Source organism: Dasypus novemcinctus, chromosome 8 (genome assembly GCF_030445035.2).
Source record: "Dasypus novemcinctus isolate mDasNov1 chromosome 8, mDasNov1.1.hap2, whole genome shotgun sequence".
NCBI lineage: Eukaryota > Metazoa > Chordata > Mammalia > Cingulata > Dasypodidae > Dasypus > Dasypus novemcinctus.
The window spans coordinates 68,225,136-68,239,822 of NC_080680.1; positions in this window are offsets into that span (position 1 = coordinate 68,225,136).

Consider the following 14,687-nt stretch of genomic DNA (forward strand, 5'->3'; position numbering starts at 1 on the left):
GGGAAGTTGTTCCGGAGGTTACACTTAACATGTCTCAGGAGGCTCTAACTATTGCCACAGTAAATAATGCTCCAAGCAGGGTGCTCCTGAGGGCTTTAGAGACATCTGGACATGGTAGGCAGAGCAGACAACCCCAGAATTTTGGCACCCTATCAGTGAGCCTTACCTTTGAATATATGTTAACCTATGTCCCTAATTTAATGTTAGACTCATTTATAATTTTCCTACACATGGTTCTTCTGTACTTTTTATTTGAACCAATAATTAGGACAATTCCCATTAAATATGTGTTCCAGAGATTAAATCTTCGGTCTACTAATATGCTGGTTGAGCCTTGAATCTTAGCAGAGTTGTAGCCAACATCTATTCTCCAGTTCATTGGACTCACCCAGGACAACTAATAAAAATGATGGTGATGGGCAAAGCCCATTCCAAAAAACAGAGAGTAGCTGCAACTGCAAGCAAGACAGTTCCATCCATCTGCCCCATGGGATCTAAACCCCTTCTCAACTGGAAGTAGCATGGGCATCACCATCCCCAAATCCTCGAGATTGAGGAATGAACAAACATAAGTGGGAATGCAACTATGGATCAAAGTAGACATTATTATTCTATAATGGAAGTACTTGTAACATTGATAAAAAGCCAGTGGTCGCCAGAGGTTCTGAGGGGATGAAGAGGGACGAGTAGGTATAACGAGGCATTTTTGTGACATTGGAATTGTTCTGCATGATATTGCAATGACAGATAAAGAAACATTATATGTTTTGTCAAAACCCATAAAATTGTACAGTGGAAAGTGTAAACCATAATGTAAACTATAGACCATGGTTTGTAGCAATGCTTCAATATTTGTTCATCAATTGTAACAAACGTACCACACTAATGAAAGATGTTATGTATAGTGTAAAATGTAAGAAGGGGATGGAGAGGGGTATATGGGAATCCTCTATATGTTCAATGTAACCTTTCTATAACCTAAAACTTACCTAAAATAAAGAAAAAACAAAAAATCAACAACAACGTAAACTGTTTCTAGGCCTTGTTTAAATATTAGAGGAAAACTTTAGTTTAGATCTCTATTAATTAAGATGTTTTGGATCATATTTCTGGATTTAACAAACATAAATAAATATTCTGAAAGAGACAGTTCTAATGTAGACTTTCCTGGATTAATAAAATATCCCTGTATTATGCCATTTCTTTTGATAAAAATCTAAGTTGCCTTGCATTATTATCATATATTTAAATACCAATTTTATGCTGGAAAGAGCATGAAAAGAAAAGTTGGGATACCTCTATTTTGTTTCTGATTATTTTTCTAATTTCCTAACCACTCTTTTCCTGTGTCCTCATTCTTAACTTTGGTAACAATAGCTATTTGAAATACTTTAATGGGATGGTGTAAATATAACTGTTTTGTTTTGTTTTAGACATCTGTTGTTTTGGCCTAACTTGCATACATTCCTCCTTCTTCTGGTATAAGCACCTGATGTTTTCTTTGGGCCAAACCCCTTTCCTATGGAATCAAGTTTTGATGCAATTGTCAATACACTCCACTTATCTTTAGCAAATTCCAAGAAATGTATCCATGGAATTATAAATTCAAGCAGAGACACAAAGACCAAAACTGATTGGAGTTCTTTCACCCCCGGGAAGCATCTGAAGAGATGCTGTTTTTAGTTACTGTTACCCAGATCACTGAAACTGCTTTAGTTCTTGACCTTTATCCTAATTTGTTATTTGACACTTCTTTTGTTTCTTTGAACTATGCTGTATTTTCCCAATACACTCCTTCTTTTGCCAGAGTTGGCTTTTGTTGTTTGCAATTAAAATCTCTAATTGCTACAGTGCCTCAAAATATGCAGTGAGTTGGTGAGAGAGCTGTCTGCAGGAATTTATTGAATTTAGCCTTGTAGAAGTCACTAAGCTAGTTGGACCTGAGTTTCTTCTGTAAATGGAAGTGATTGGGCTTGTTGGCCTTGGACTTTCATTCTAGTTCATGTGCAACAGATTTATGTTTCTGGGATAAAATAGAATATTAAATATGAAAGCCCAGATTTATGTTTCTGGGATAAAATAGAATATTAAATGTAAGGAACCTAGAAGTATTTACATACATGAGGCACCCTACCAGGACTGTATCAATGATTAAAATACTTTCTTGTGTTAACTTGTTAGATCAACACAGCTCAGAGGAAATGTGTTTGAGGAAATAGCTTGAAAGTTATAATGATAGTGTGGCTACCTCAGATTAAATGAACAAGATAGTTAACTTTTCCCTCTTAAGGGGAAAAAATCCTTGGGAAATATTATTGGCTGTAGTAGATTCTTCTTCTCTTTCTCTAGCCTCATAGCTAAGTATAAATGATTATTAAGGACAATTGCTCATTAGTTGCCAATTCAGAGCAAGTGTAAAGATGAGAGCCCATTCCTGATACAGGCCCTAAACCTTCTAATTCCATCAAGTTGTTGCTAAAAACATCATAAATCTATGCCATATCAATTTTGAGATTGACATTTATTAATATCTGTGATGAGATAAGAAATTATTCTTTTTTAAGGAAATGAGTTATTACAGTATTCAAATGAATCTCATTTGTAGGTTATTCTTCCATCATACATTCAGAAATAAATTGCACCAGTGATGGCAATGGTGTGGGAAACACAATTACATACCATATGTCCTTTTTCTAAGATGCACTTTGTAAAGTCATTCATTTTCAGTTCTCAAAAGAGAAAAATTTGCAATTTGTGGTGATATTTATCTTTTTATCAAAGCTGTTATTGATGATGCATCTAATAATCAATGATGTCTCTCCACTCAGGAAATATGGGATAATATATATACATTATAGATACAGAAATAGAGATAGGTACATAAAGATATAGCTATAAAGCTAGAAAATATATGTAATGCACCAATGTACACAGAGAAAACTACTAAGCTAATGCATTCTTTTGGAAATGGGAAATTAAAACTGCTATGATGTAGAACGAAACTTCCAAAGACAGAGCTAATGCAGGTTCTACATCAGTGAATCCTATTGAGTTCATCTGAGGCAGTATCTTACAAGTATAGTCATAGTTTGCAGAACTCATGATATCTTGAATAGTATCGAGGGCTCAGTAAGTATTCAATCGTCTAAGTTGATGATGAAGATTCAGCCACATTGGTGTTTAGTCATATTATCTGTAGTTTAGAAATGGTGATACCATCATACTTGCTTTCCACTTTGCTGTGATATGCTGAATACTTACTGTAATGTTACTTATCTTAAACTAGAATTAGTCTGAACCAGGTCCATCTTAGATTTTATTTATGTTCATTAACCAAAAGAGCAAGAGGACTTCATTTTAAGTCAATCTTATCTATAGGCCAGCCCCATGGAAAAACATGGAGGACATAATCTTAACAAGGAACAAGTTATTCATGCTTCTTTTAATTACTATTTATTGATTGTAATTATGAATTTTGAAAAGACTGTTTTCCAAATTTTTGGAGAATTGGGTCTTTGGAATACTTCCCCACATAGAAATTCTTATCATATTATGTCCTGCCTTGCCTTATCTTTTCCTATCCCACCCAACCTGGTTCTACCCAACCCTAAACTGAAGTGGTAAAAAGAAGTCAATTCTGAACCTGCAGCCCTTGAAGCTATCAGCCAAGCTAGTGAACACAACTTGTTCACTAAGAAGAAGCAAAGAAAAATATGAAGCATGTGTATGGTAGTAATTCTTTCATTTTTATAACAAGTTTGAATGGGAGAAGTGAAATTAAGGGAAGAAAATACCAAGTGTATAAGCTATATGCAGTCTATACTAAAGAAGAGACAGACACTGCTGGTTGCCCCCCTCCTCGTTGCTCTTTGTCCTGGTTGACAGAGTTTGCATCTAGGAGCAGCTAGTGCATAGACTTTTGACTCACACTTTGCATAATGAAACTTGAGGAAAGGTCTTCTGGGGGACTTTTGGGAAATATTTATCTCCCCAAAAGAAAGAGAGAGGGGGAACAATATAGATAACTTATCTTTATCTTAAGCTGTACTTTGTCTACACGAGATTTCTGAAATTGTTGCTGTCAGTCATCCTGCAATATGAGTAGAGAAGACAAAGCACAAAGCCATAATCCAATGGGATTGCAGAGCAGTAAGGTAGAAAACATGGGTCAGTAATGTCATTCCTGAACCACTGAACCAGCCCTTGAACAACTCTGCTTTGAATTTGTGTTGTAGGAGATAGTATGTACTTATTTTTTAAGGTATTGTGGTTTACCATTTTGTTGCTTGCAGCTTACAGGGTTGTTTTCCTTCATCTCTAGCTACATGCTCATCTTTAGTATCACTTTATTTTTATCCTAGGGAACTCTCTAATGATCTTAAAATGATTTCTTTAAGATTCTATAGGAATGGGGGACCTGGGTGCTTGGCAGATATAAGGGGGCTTTCTACTTCCAACTTTTACTCTCCGTTATAGCCTGGAGCAGTAGTTCTGTCCACTCAAACTATGAATATACTCAAAACATTTTATTGAATACAATGTAGAAGAAATAAGAAATTAAGGAAGTTCAATTTAGAGTTATTATCTCTGTTATTTTGTAGCAAGGAAAAGGAGTCGTAGGAGATGACATTCTTTGTGTTGGTTAGTAACTTGTGCTTTAGAGAGACCGACTAAAAATTATTTACTGAGGACCTACCATTAATTCACAAAATATTATCATGAATGAGTCATTTAAATTTTTGCTTCCACAGTGCACTATCTTGCCCTTGTCAGTGCTGATTTTGTTTGTCATGTTAGTACTGGTTCAGGTATTTTTGGCTTTCTTGTATTTTCTAATAATCCTTAATAAAGTTTAGTAAGCTAAATACTTTTGTTGGATAATATATGCCTGAATGCATCTAATGGTTTGATAGAAGTTTTTAAATTTTTACTAATTAATATAAAACTTTCCTTCAGCATTTTCTTGCATTAACCCCCAGAATCCAGTATCTTAATTTTGCAAACCAGACAATGAAAATATCAGGTAATTCTATCTCAACCTAGATGCTTCATTCATTCTTTCATCCATTCATTCAAAAATAAATTTTGCACATCTAATTTGTGCCAGTCATAATGCTCAGTGCTGGTAAATACAACGGTGAAGAAGCTACATTCGTTTCCTGACATAATAGAGCATATATAGTCTAGTATTATAAGTTCAACTCATGGTTTCAGCATGGTTTGGCTCGTTCAACTGATGAAAAGTGCACATTTTTTAGTGAAATATTATCCAGTGTCTATGGCCATGACCACTCCTTTTAAGTTGGTCGTGGAAAAGGCATCACTAAAAATACAATTTCATATTGGTGTAAAGTAATGTTTCTATTATTGAGGAGAAAGCACACAAATGACCTGGTTTAAGTAAAATCAAAACAAAAACCAAACCAAACTTAACATCTTCTGACTAGTAGAGTCAGAGGCATGCATTTCAGGATGTCAAAAAAGAAGAAAATGGGTTATACTAAATAAATGGAGATTTCTCAGTCTTCCTATGTGAGAGTTCAGCAGTATATGGCACATTTGAACATTTCATCCTTCTTGATAAACTCTTTTCTTGGCTTTCTCTATGTCTCATTCTTAAATTTTCTTCCACTTCTATGACTTGTCCTTTTATGTCCCTTTGAAGATCCCTTCCGCTTTGTGTTTTTTTTTGTTTGTTTGTTTTTGTCCTATGCTTTCAAACTAAAGCTAGGAAATATCATTCATTCCCATAGCTTCAATTAATATTTATGGATGAATGTTCCCAAATCTAATCTGCAGTCTCTTCTCTCTTTGAGCTTTAGTTTACACCTACTAATCCCCTGCTAAATGAATAGCAGAAATTGAATGTCCACTTGGTCACCAAAAACTCAACATGCCCAAAATATATTCTCTAACCTCTTCCACTTCTTATGTTCTTAAATTTTAGAAAGGCATTCCTATTTACCAGTCCAGAAACTATTACCTTATTCATTTTAAACCCATGTCCAAAATATCACCAAGTCCTTTCTGTTCTATCTCTTTAATACTGCTTAGTTTCATCCATGCTCTCCATCTTCCTATTCATTATTCCAAGTCCAGCCCTCCATCATCACTCCCTTGAATTACTTGAATAGACTCCTAACCAATTCTCAGCTTAGAAGTTTGGATGAACTTACTGAAATAGAAACCTGATTAAATCCTCCCAGTGTTCCTCATTAAGGTATATCTAAATATTTAACATGACTTAAAATCTGGCCTTTCTAACTTGCTTCTCTCTTCATCTTCCACAATATACTTTGTTATTTACTACTTGGCATTTTGCTTGAATGTGTCATATTACCTTGTCTCCAAGATTTTGCATGTACTTTCCCCTCCATCTGGACCATTTGTAGTGTCTTTTTCAACTGGGATAAGTCCTATATGTACTTCAAGTCTCAGTTTTGGTTCACTAATTCTAGGTATTCTTCATTGACTGTCCTGTTACTCAGACCTTCACAGATTTGGCTTTATGTCCTTGCAATGATATTTCATAGGATTCTCTACTTCCCCTGTCACACCATGTCATAGCCATACTTGTCTTTATCCCCTACTGAAAGTGTTTTTCAAGAGAGCAAGGACAGAGCAGCATTGTTCAATATTGTGTTCTTAGCACAATCCCTGGTACATGATTGATACTTATCCATTATTGGTTTAATGAAGGAATAAAAATGCAACTAAATTAAATGTCAATTCAAACACAGAGTGATTAATGTAAACATGCTAATATTGAGACATATCCTTTCTTATTTTTTAATACTCAATAATATTTAATTCAACATACAGAGATGCTCAAAGAAGTTTGCTGAATTGAATTAAGTTTTTAAGACTGAGAACACTCATAAATCATATTGCTCATTTTTTTCCTAAGCCCCCTTCTTTGCTTTATTTTTGTGCTTAATGATTCCACAATTTTTCCAAATGAGTTAGTAGCATGTATGGAATTATTTCATGTCTAATTTTTTTTTCCAATAAACTTCTATACTCAGTGTCCTCCCCTGAAGGACACTTCCTAATATATAGAAATAATGTTTTCCTGCACTGCCACCTGTTTCTTTAATTCCAGCTGAAATACAGCTCTCAGGTCTCCCACAGAAAGAAAAGAGAAGGTACATGTAAGAAACACGGGGATGGGACTAAACACAATAGGGAAGGAGTTTGTTGCGGGAATTTAGGTGATGATGTATGATGCCATCTTCTTTCCTCTATTGTTCCTGAGACTCCCTAGCCCATAAGCAAGTCCATTTTTTTTCAGTAGTGACTCTGTTTTGGCAGAAATTTAGCTGTTCCACATGACCTAAGATAGTGGTTTGCAAAATGGCTCACAGAGAGACAAAGGCAGAGGGTAGGGATCTGTAATTTTTATAACCTCACTAAACTCTTCTGATTTGCAGCCACCTTTGGTAACCATGATTATGCAATGTCTTCCCTGCCTACTGCAGATTAAGTTTTGGGGACCCAGTAGAGTAATTCCTGAGAATTCTTAGCATAGATCACTTGGCCTTCACATTTATTAATTACTATAAGTTTATATCCCTCTCAAACTACAGAAAAATGACATATCTCTCAATCTGTATAGAAAGTTCAACTAAATACAAGTAATCTATTATGGTGAATATTCTATAGGATTTGCAGTCTTTTTTATCTGTATAGTAACATATAACTCCATCTGTCCATTTTTCTATGACACAATAACTATTTTGCTTTCAAGGGTAGTATCTTGTTCCTGTTGTATCCTCACACCTTGCAGAATACTGGCACATAGTATAGGTGCCCAGCTAGAATTATTTTTAAATGAATATATGGATAACTTCCTGCCCAAGGTCTTATCCTGCTTTATTAGAATGACTTTAACTTACATTATGTCGTTTCAGCCTTCAAGCAATCCTGGAAAGTATTTAGAAAGTTATCTTTACCAGCATGAGCATTTTCTGAATTAATTGCTGATTATTCTGAATTTCTACAATGTTTGCTGAACATAAGTTATATAAGTATATCCTCCACTATATTTTAAAATCTCAAGGGCAGAAATGCATCTTTGTATCCCTAAAGCACAATGCCTTCTTAATAAGAGAGACTACTGAATTGATTCATCATTATCAAAAAATGGCAGCAGTCTTTTCGGGGCCAATTCATTAAACCTGGTTGTAATTATTTGTCTTCTATAGACCTGCCTTTAGAATAGTTTTCTGTACCCATTATTTGCCCTTCTCTAATATTCATGATTGGACAGCATTAGTCCTTGGATGGATCACTGAGTGCTATAATCATAAATTGCCAATGCATTTTACACTCAGCTCTTCATTATGCTTTGATATTGGAAGAAGATCTTCGTTTAAGTCTGAATGAATAATAGCCAGTGGCTCTTTTTTTTTGCCAAGTCCCACCAACACTCAATTACCCAGGAACTGATTCTTTAGTTTTGAGGTTATATAAGCCATTACCTCTTCTCCTCTTACTTCTTGATGTCTACCTTTGCACCATTTCACTGCTCATTTGAATATCTGGAGGAAAAAAATTACTTTGAGAAGGAAATGGAGGTGAAACTCAGGATGGTCATTTTGTACTTGTTAGTAACCTCATAAAAGGTTTCATAATAAATGTGATTAGTGAAAATTAGTGGGATACAGGTTAGACTGTGCCCTTTATATGTGGGCTTAATTCTCATTGTTCCTTCCGTTACCAATTTCCTGAGACTGTTAGAGTTTGCACACAGAAAAAGTTGTTCAAGGAAACAAAATCTGTCTGTATTTTCTTCACAAAAATAATTTAAATACACATTATGTACCAAGCACCAGCTGGTGATGCAACTGGAAAAAGATTTTGAATAAAAGGGGGAAATGGTAAAGAAAAATGAATTTATATGGCTAAGAGGCTTAAAAATAAGTCAGGGCATCATCAGAGAGGTAACACTTATACACATCTCAGCAGGATCTCATAGACAGCCAAAGTAGATACAACCCCAGGTACTGGTGCTCCTGAGGGCTACAGAGACACCCAGGTCCTATGGTCATGGCAAATGGCTCTGGAGCTCAGTGCCTTGTCAGGGGGCCCTACTTTGGAATTTGTGCTCCTGAGTGTGACAGAGTTAAACTCAGATGTGATCTCTCTTCACATGCCTCTTCTGACACTTTACTGGACCTGCAGTTGGCGCTAGGGTTGGTATATACTCAGGAGACTTGAATCTCTGGACTGTCCATGTGCCAGCTGGACCCTGAGCCTCAGCAGAGTTGCAACACCTACTCTCTGGTTTGTTGTATTTACCCAGATCAGCTAACAGGGAGGTGAGGACGGTCAACCACCACACCAGGGAACCAAGAGTGCCTACAACTGCAAGCAGGAGAATCACATCCATTAGCCATGTAGAATCTAAGCTCCCTCTTGATTTAGAGGTGGGGTGGATATCACCATCACAGGGTCCACAGGATGGAGGAATAAAATATGTATTAGAGTGCACTTACTGGTATTCTACTACAGTACTATTGGGACTCTAACAATGGAAGAAATTGTATCACTGATACGGAGACAGTGGCCACGGTAGTTGCTGAGGGCAGGGAGAGGGAAGAAGAGGTGTGATGTGGGGGCATTTTCAGGACTTGGAGTTGTCCTAAATGATATTGCAGGGACAGATGCTGGACATTATATATCCTGCCATAACCCACTGAATAGACAGGGGGGTAGTATAAACTACAATGTAAACTATGATATGTGCGGTGCAGCAGTGCTCCAGAATGTATTCACCAAATGCAATGAAATGTGCCACAATGATAAAAGAGGTTGTTGATGTGGGAGGAGTGTGTATGGGGGATAGGGCGTGGGGTATATGGGAACCTCATATATTTTTAATGTAACATTTTTGTGATCTATGTATCTTTAAAGAAAAAGACAATAAAAATAAAATAAATTTTAAAAACATGGAATACCTATATAGACAAAAAGTTATTAAAGAAATTATTTCAGTAATATAAAAAACATATGAAAAGTGTTCATCATCACTAATGATTCAGGAAATGCAAATCAAAACTACAAGATATCATTTCACATCTATTAGAATGACCACTTTAAAAAAAACAGAGAACAAGTGTTGGAGAAGATGTGGACAGATAGGAACGCTTATTCACCGTTAGTGCGAATGCCGAATGGTACAGCCAGTGTGGAGAATTATTTGGCAGTTCCTAAAGAAATTACACAGTTCCTAAAGAAATTACATATAGATTTACCACATGATTTTGAAATACCACTACTGGGTATATACCCAGAAGAACAGAGCAGTGACAAGAACAGACATCTGTACACCAATGTTCACAGTTTGTCATTTGGCATTATTCACGTTTGTCAAAAGTTAGAAAAATTTTGTGAGGTAATTGCACACTCTGGAGCATTTAAAAGACAATGTCTTTTGGCTCCTTCTCTCAGTCCTCAGTCTGAGAAAGTTTTCTTTGAAATCATTTGCCAAGCAGCTTCTCAGTCTCTCTTAATAACAGCCTTTAATGCTTTCATATGCCATTGCTTTCTTTTTTACAGACAAAAATATTTTTTCTTAAATAATTTCTGAATTTCACAAAATTGAATAAACTCATGTAGTAAACTTTTTCATTCAATTGAATAAAGAATAATAAAAAATAAAAAAACCACTTTATGTAAAGGTGCTTTTTTAATATCAAGCATATCTGAGTTCATATTGTTCAATACACTAAAAAATATTTTGGTTATGGTAGGACCATGCTAGAACACATGTACATTTCAGAGATTTGACAGGGGCATTGTAAGCTGAATAAAGTTGCCATTTTTGGAATTTTGCTTCAAGGAACTTTGTTCTGTCATGTTATACTTAGTTTTCATGTCTGATTCAATTACCATGGATAAAATAGGCTGTGAATTTTTATTTCATAGACACATGAAGAGTCTGCTTAAATAAGAATTAAAAATCCAAGTACCCTTGTTTCTGTGATTGACACCAGGGTGGGATCCTGCATCTCTTCCTCATATTCTGATATAAACAATCAACAAGGTGGTAGCTTTCTGTATGTAGAGAAAATGAAAATTGATGTATAATGATGGAAGGTATAATTTATGATTTATGAGATAATTTAAGAAGAAATAGTGCAGAAAGCAGTGCCTACTTTTTTTCTGTTTATATCATGTAGAAAACAAAAAACACAGGGCACATCACATATTTTTCTTTGTGTTTAATCCTGAATCACAAAATTGTCTGCTTTGTTGTGAAGAATATTTTTCTCTATTGTATTTGTCCTGTTGAAGTGCACTTTTTACAAACTGAATATTCTAGACAATGTGGCATTCTGACTTTATTGAAATAGTTAAGAAAATAAGATCCAAAAATGTTCCAGAAGGTCATTCAACTCATTTCTCTAGAAAGGCAATTGGAATTTTTCAAGGTTTGGGCTTCTCTTTAAAAGTGCCATATATATTAATTTTACTAGATATATGGAATTAAGAAGCAGAAGGTCTCAAATGATTTTAAACAATATTTTTACACCATTCAGTATCCTTAGAACTCAGTGTCCTATACAGGTAGAAAATAGTTTTGTTCCTCTTCCTTTCATTTCAAATATATCAACACAAGGTCCTCAAAACCCAAGTTCCTTTTTAAAATTTTTCCTTTTTAAACTCTGCAGTATAACTTAATATTTACATTGTTTATTCTTTTAAAAATGTATTGCGTTTCTATTGCTCTTAAATGTGTATGCTGATGTTTCAGTTACTTAGGGTTTCGTCTATGTTGTTATATTATAATGGACGTAAGGACTAGACTTTATACAGACAGATATGTCAGAAAGCCAATTGTCAAGCTTAAAAAGCCAGGAGACAAAACTGTTTACTTCCTTCTCAGAGGTACTAAGGTGCTCATAAATACTAAGGGTACTAGGTGATCTCCTTTTAACTCTTCTCATTCCATGACCAGGACAAAGATAATGCACATTTTTGACTCCTCCCTATAGTGTGATTCCATACCACTTTACCCCTCTGTCTCTTCGTCCAACAAACTTGCCTTCAGTACACAAATCACATGGAAATCACTCTTTTAACATCTGCAGAGCAATCCACACTGTGTTTGATGTACTCTCTGTGCTACTTCAAACCTTAATATCTTCAGACCTTTGTCCCCGCCTCAGATGCTTATAGCACTGTTCCTGAAAGTTCTAAAGAGCGGTTGTTCCATGATGCACTTTGTAAACAAAAAAGTTCCAGGTTTAAATTGATTTGCCCAGTGCTACATTCTTTATCTGTTTCTTTGACATTTATAACATGTATTAGCATGATATAAGACCTGAGATGTCCTGCAACATACCCCTTTAACTTAAATTTACAAACATTTGTTTAATGATTTGCCAATCTTTTTTCCCCAAAGCATCTGTTAATGTTTTCTGCAAAATTTGGAAACTGCTAGCATTAAGTACTGTGAAGAAAAGTTTTCTCAATCATCAAAGTAATGACTTCATCTATCTAATTTTAAAATATTGCCTTTCCTTTCCATTAACATAAATATTTGATCCCGTTACAACTTGGTTATATCCTTTTCCAAATAATCATAAACATAGCAACCTTACTTTTCTCTTACCTGTTCCTACAAATAGGGCCAGATCAGGTAGTCTTGGATGAAGAGTGCCGTAATTGTTCTGAGAACAATGAAAAGCCATTAAAACACCATTTATGAACAGGGGTATAGTTCAATCATATACACACATGCACACACACACACACACACACACATCACAATAAAGTTAGTAGATGCAATGAGCAGACTGGACCAGGGTGAGGGGACAGGATGAAGTAAATCAGCAATTAAACTATTTAATAATCCAGGAAGTGCAATGAAAATTGAAATAGACAGATTTTAGAGATGTATAGGAGGTGAAAAGATCAGGATAAGGCAATTAAATGAGGATTAAATAGGAAGAAGATGAAGATAGGGTCACTACTAGATATCTGGCTTTAAAAAACTGTTATTAGGGGGAAACAGACTTTGGCCCAGTGGTTAGGGCGTCCGTCTACCATATGGGAGGTCCGCGGTTCAAACCCCGGGCCTCCTTGACCCGTGTGGAGCTGGCCATGCGCAGTGCTGATGCGCGCAAGGAGTGCCGTGCCACGCAAGGGTGTCCCCGCGTGGGGGAGCCCCACGCGCAAGGAGTGTGCCCGTGAGGAAAGCCGCCCAGCGTGAAAAGAAAGAGCAGCCTGCCCAGGAATGGCGCCGCCCACACTTCCCGTGCCGCTGACGACAACAGAAGCGGACAAAGAAACAAGACGCAGCAAATAGACACCAAGAACAGACAACCAGGGGAAGGGGGGAAATTAAATAAATAAATAAATCTTTAAAAAAAACAAAACAAAAAAACTGTTATTAGAATTAGAAAAGTACAAGGATTAGAGTGGTATAGCATGTAGAGTACCATGCATTACATTTGAATCAGAGTTGCCTTTGAGGATTATGGGGGGAGCTGCCAAATAGGCAACTAGTTATACTACCAGGGAAAAACCACGGAAGCAACTTAAGTTTTCATAGTACTAATGGCAGCCAAAGTCTATGTAATTTGTGAGATTATTTAATCTTTGGAAATGAACAAATATATTATCATTTTGTACCATCATTTTCATTTCATATTGCTATAAAATTATTGAGCTACACTAACAAACACATTTCTTGTGTTTGTGACTAACCTCCTATGAAGATTTGTATTCAGCCAAATGGTAATTATCTCTTAAAATACATCCCCAATTTTTTAACCTGATGATCTTAAGGTTTGATTGTAATACTTGTTATCAGTGCATTCAGTAGAGATGATTGCTATTTTCTGGAAATTAGTTTTCTTAAACACCTTTGCTCTGCTCCAAATGTAATCTTCCACTTGTGTAGTAGCTATGATGCTCTGTCACCTGCTCAAGGATGGTGCTTCAGGGCTATTCTGCTTGATTGCCCACATCATCAATTTTTCCCTCTCTACTGAATCAACATATGTGTGTAGCAATTTGGCCACAGTGGAATTCAGTTTCCCAGAAACCCCTTCTTTGCATAGTTCCAGATTACAGTTGGTCCCAAGAGAATTTTGGATACTATTTGGAAAGGTAAAGTAGGCAGCAGCCATTACTCTATGAAGGTCATTGTGAATGTGATGAGAGATAGATGCACAGGTACCAGAAGGTTATAGTTTTCCTTTACACTCTTGTGGTGAGAAACAGATATAGAGATTCTGGCTGTTTCCAGATTGCCACCCATTCCCATTCTAAGTATGTATTCCTGGATGCCAGCCTTGCTGACCAACCAGGGACCCCAGGCCCAACATCGAATGCGGAGTGTATACATCACATATTTTTCTCTTCTGGCTCTTCTTTGTGGTTCCACTCCAAAGCTCGACATACCTTGCTTCCCAGATTTCCTTTCAAGATTCCCAACCACCCCAGTGCTACAAGAAAGCTGGGTAGTAATTCATTTAATTTTATCTGACCCTTCCTCTCCCTCTTTTGGATCCTAATTTCCTCAGTTTCCCCCATAAATGTGTAAATGCTTATTTTTAAAATCTTTTATTTTATAATTCTCTATGTGGTTCTGCTTCCCTGATTAAATCTTGATTGAGGCAGCATATAATTACTTTGCTCCAATATTAAGGGGGACAACCCCACTTCCTCTGCCA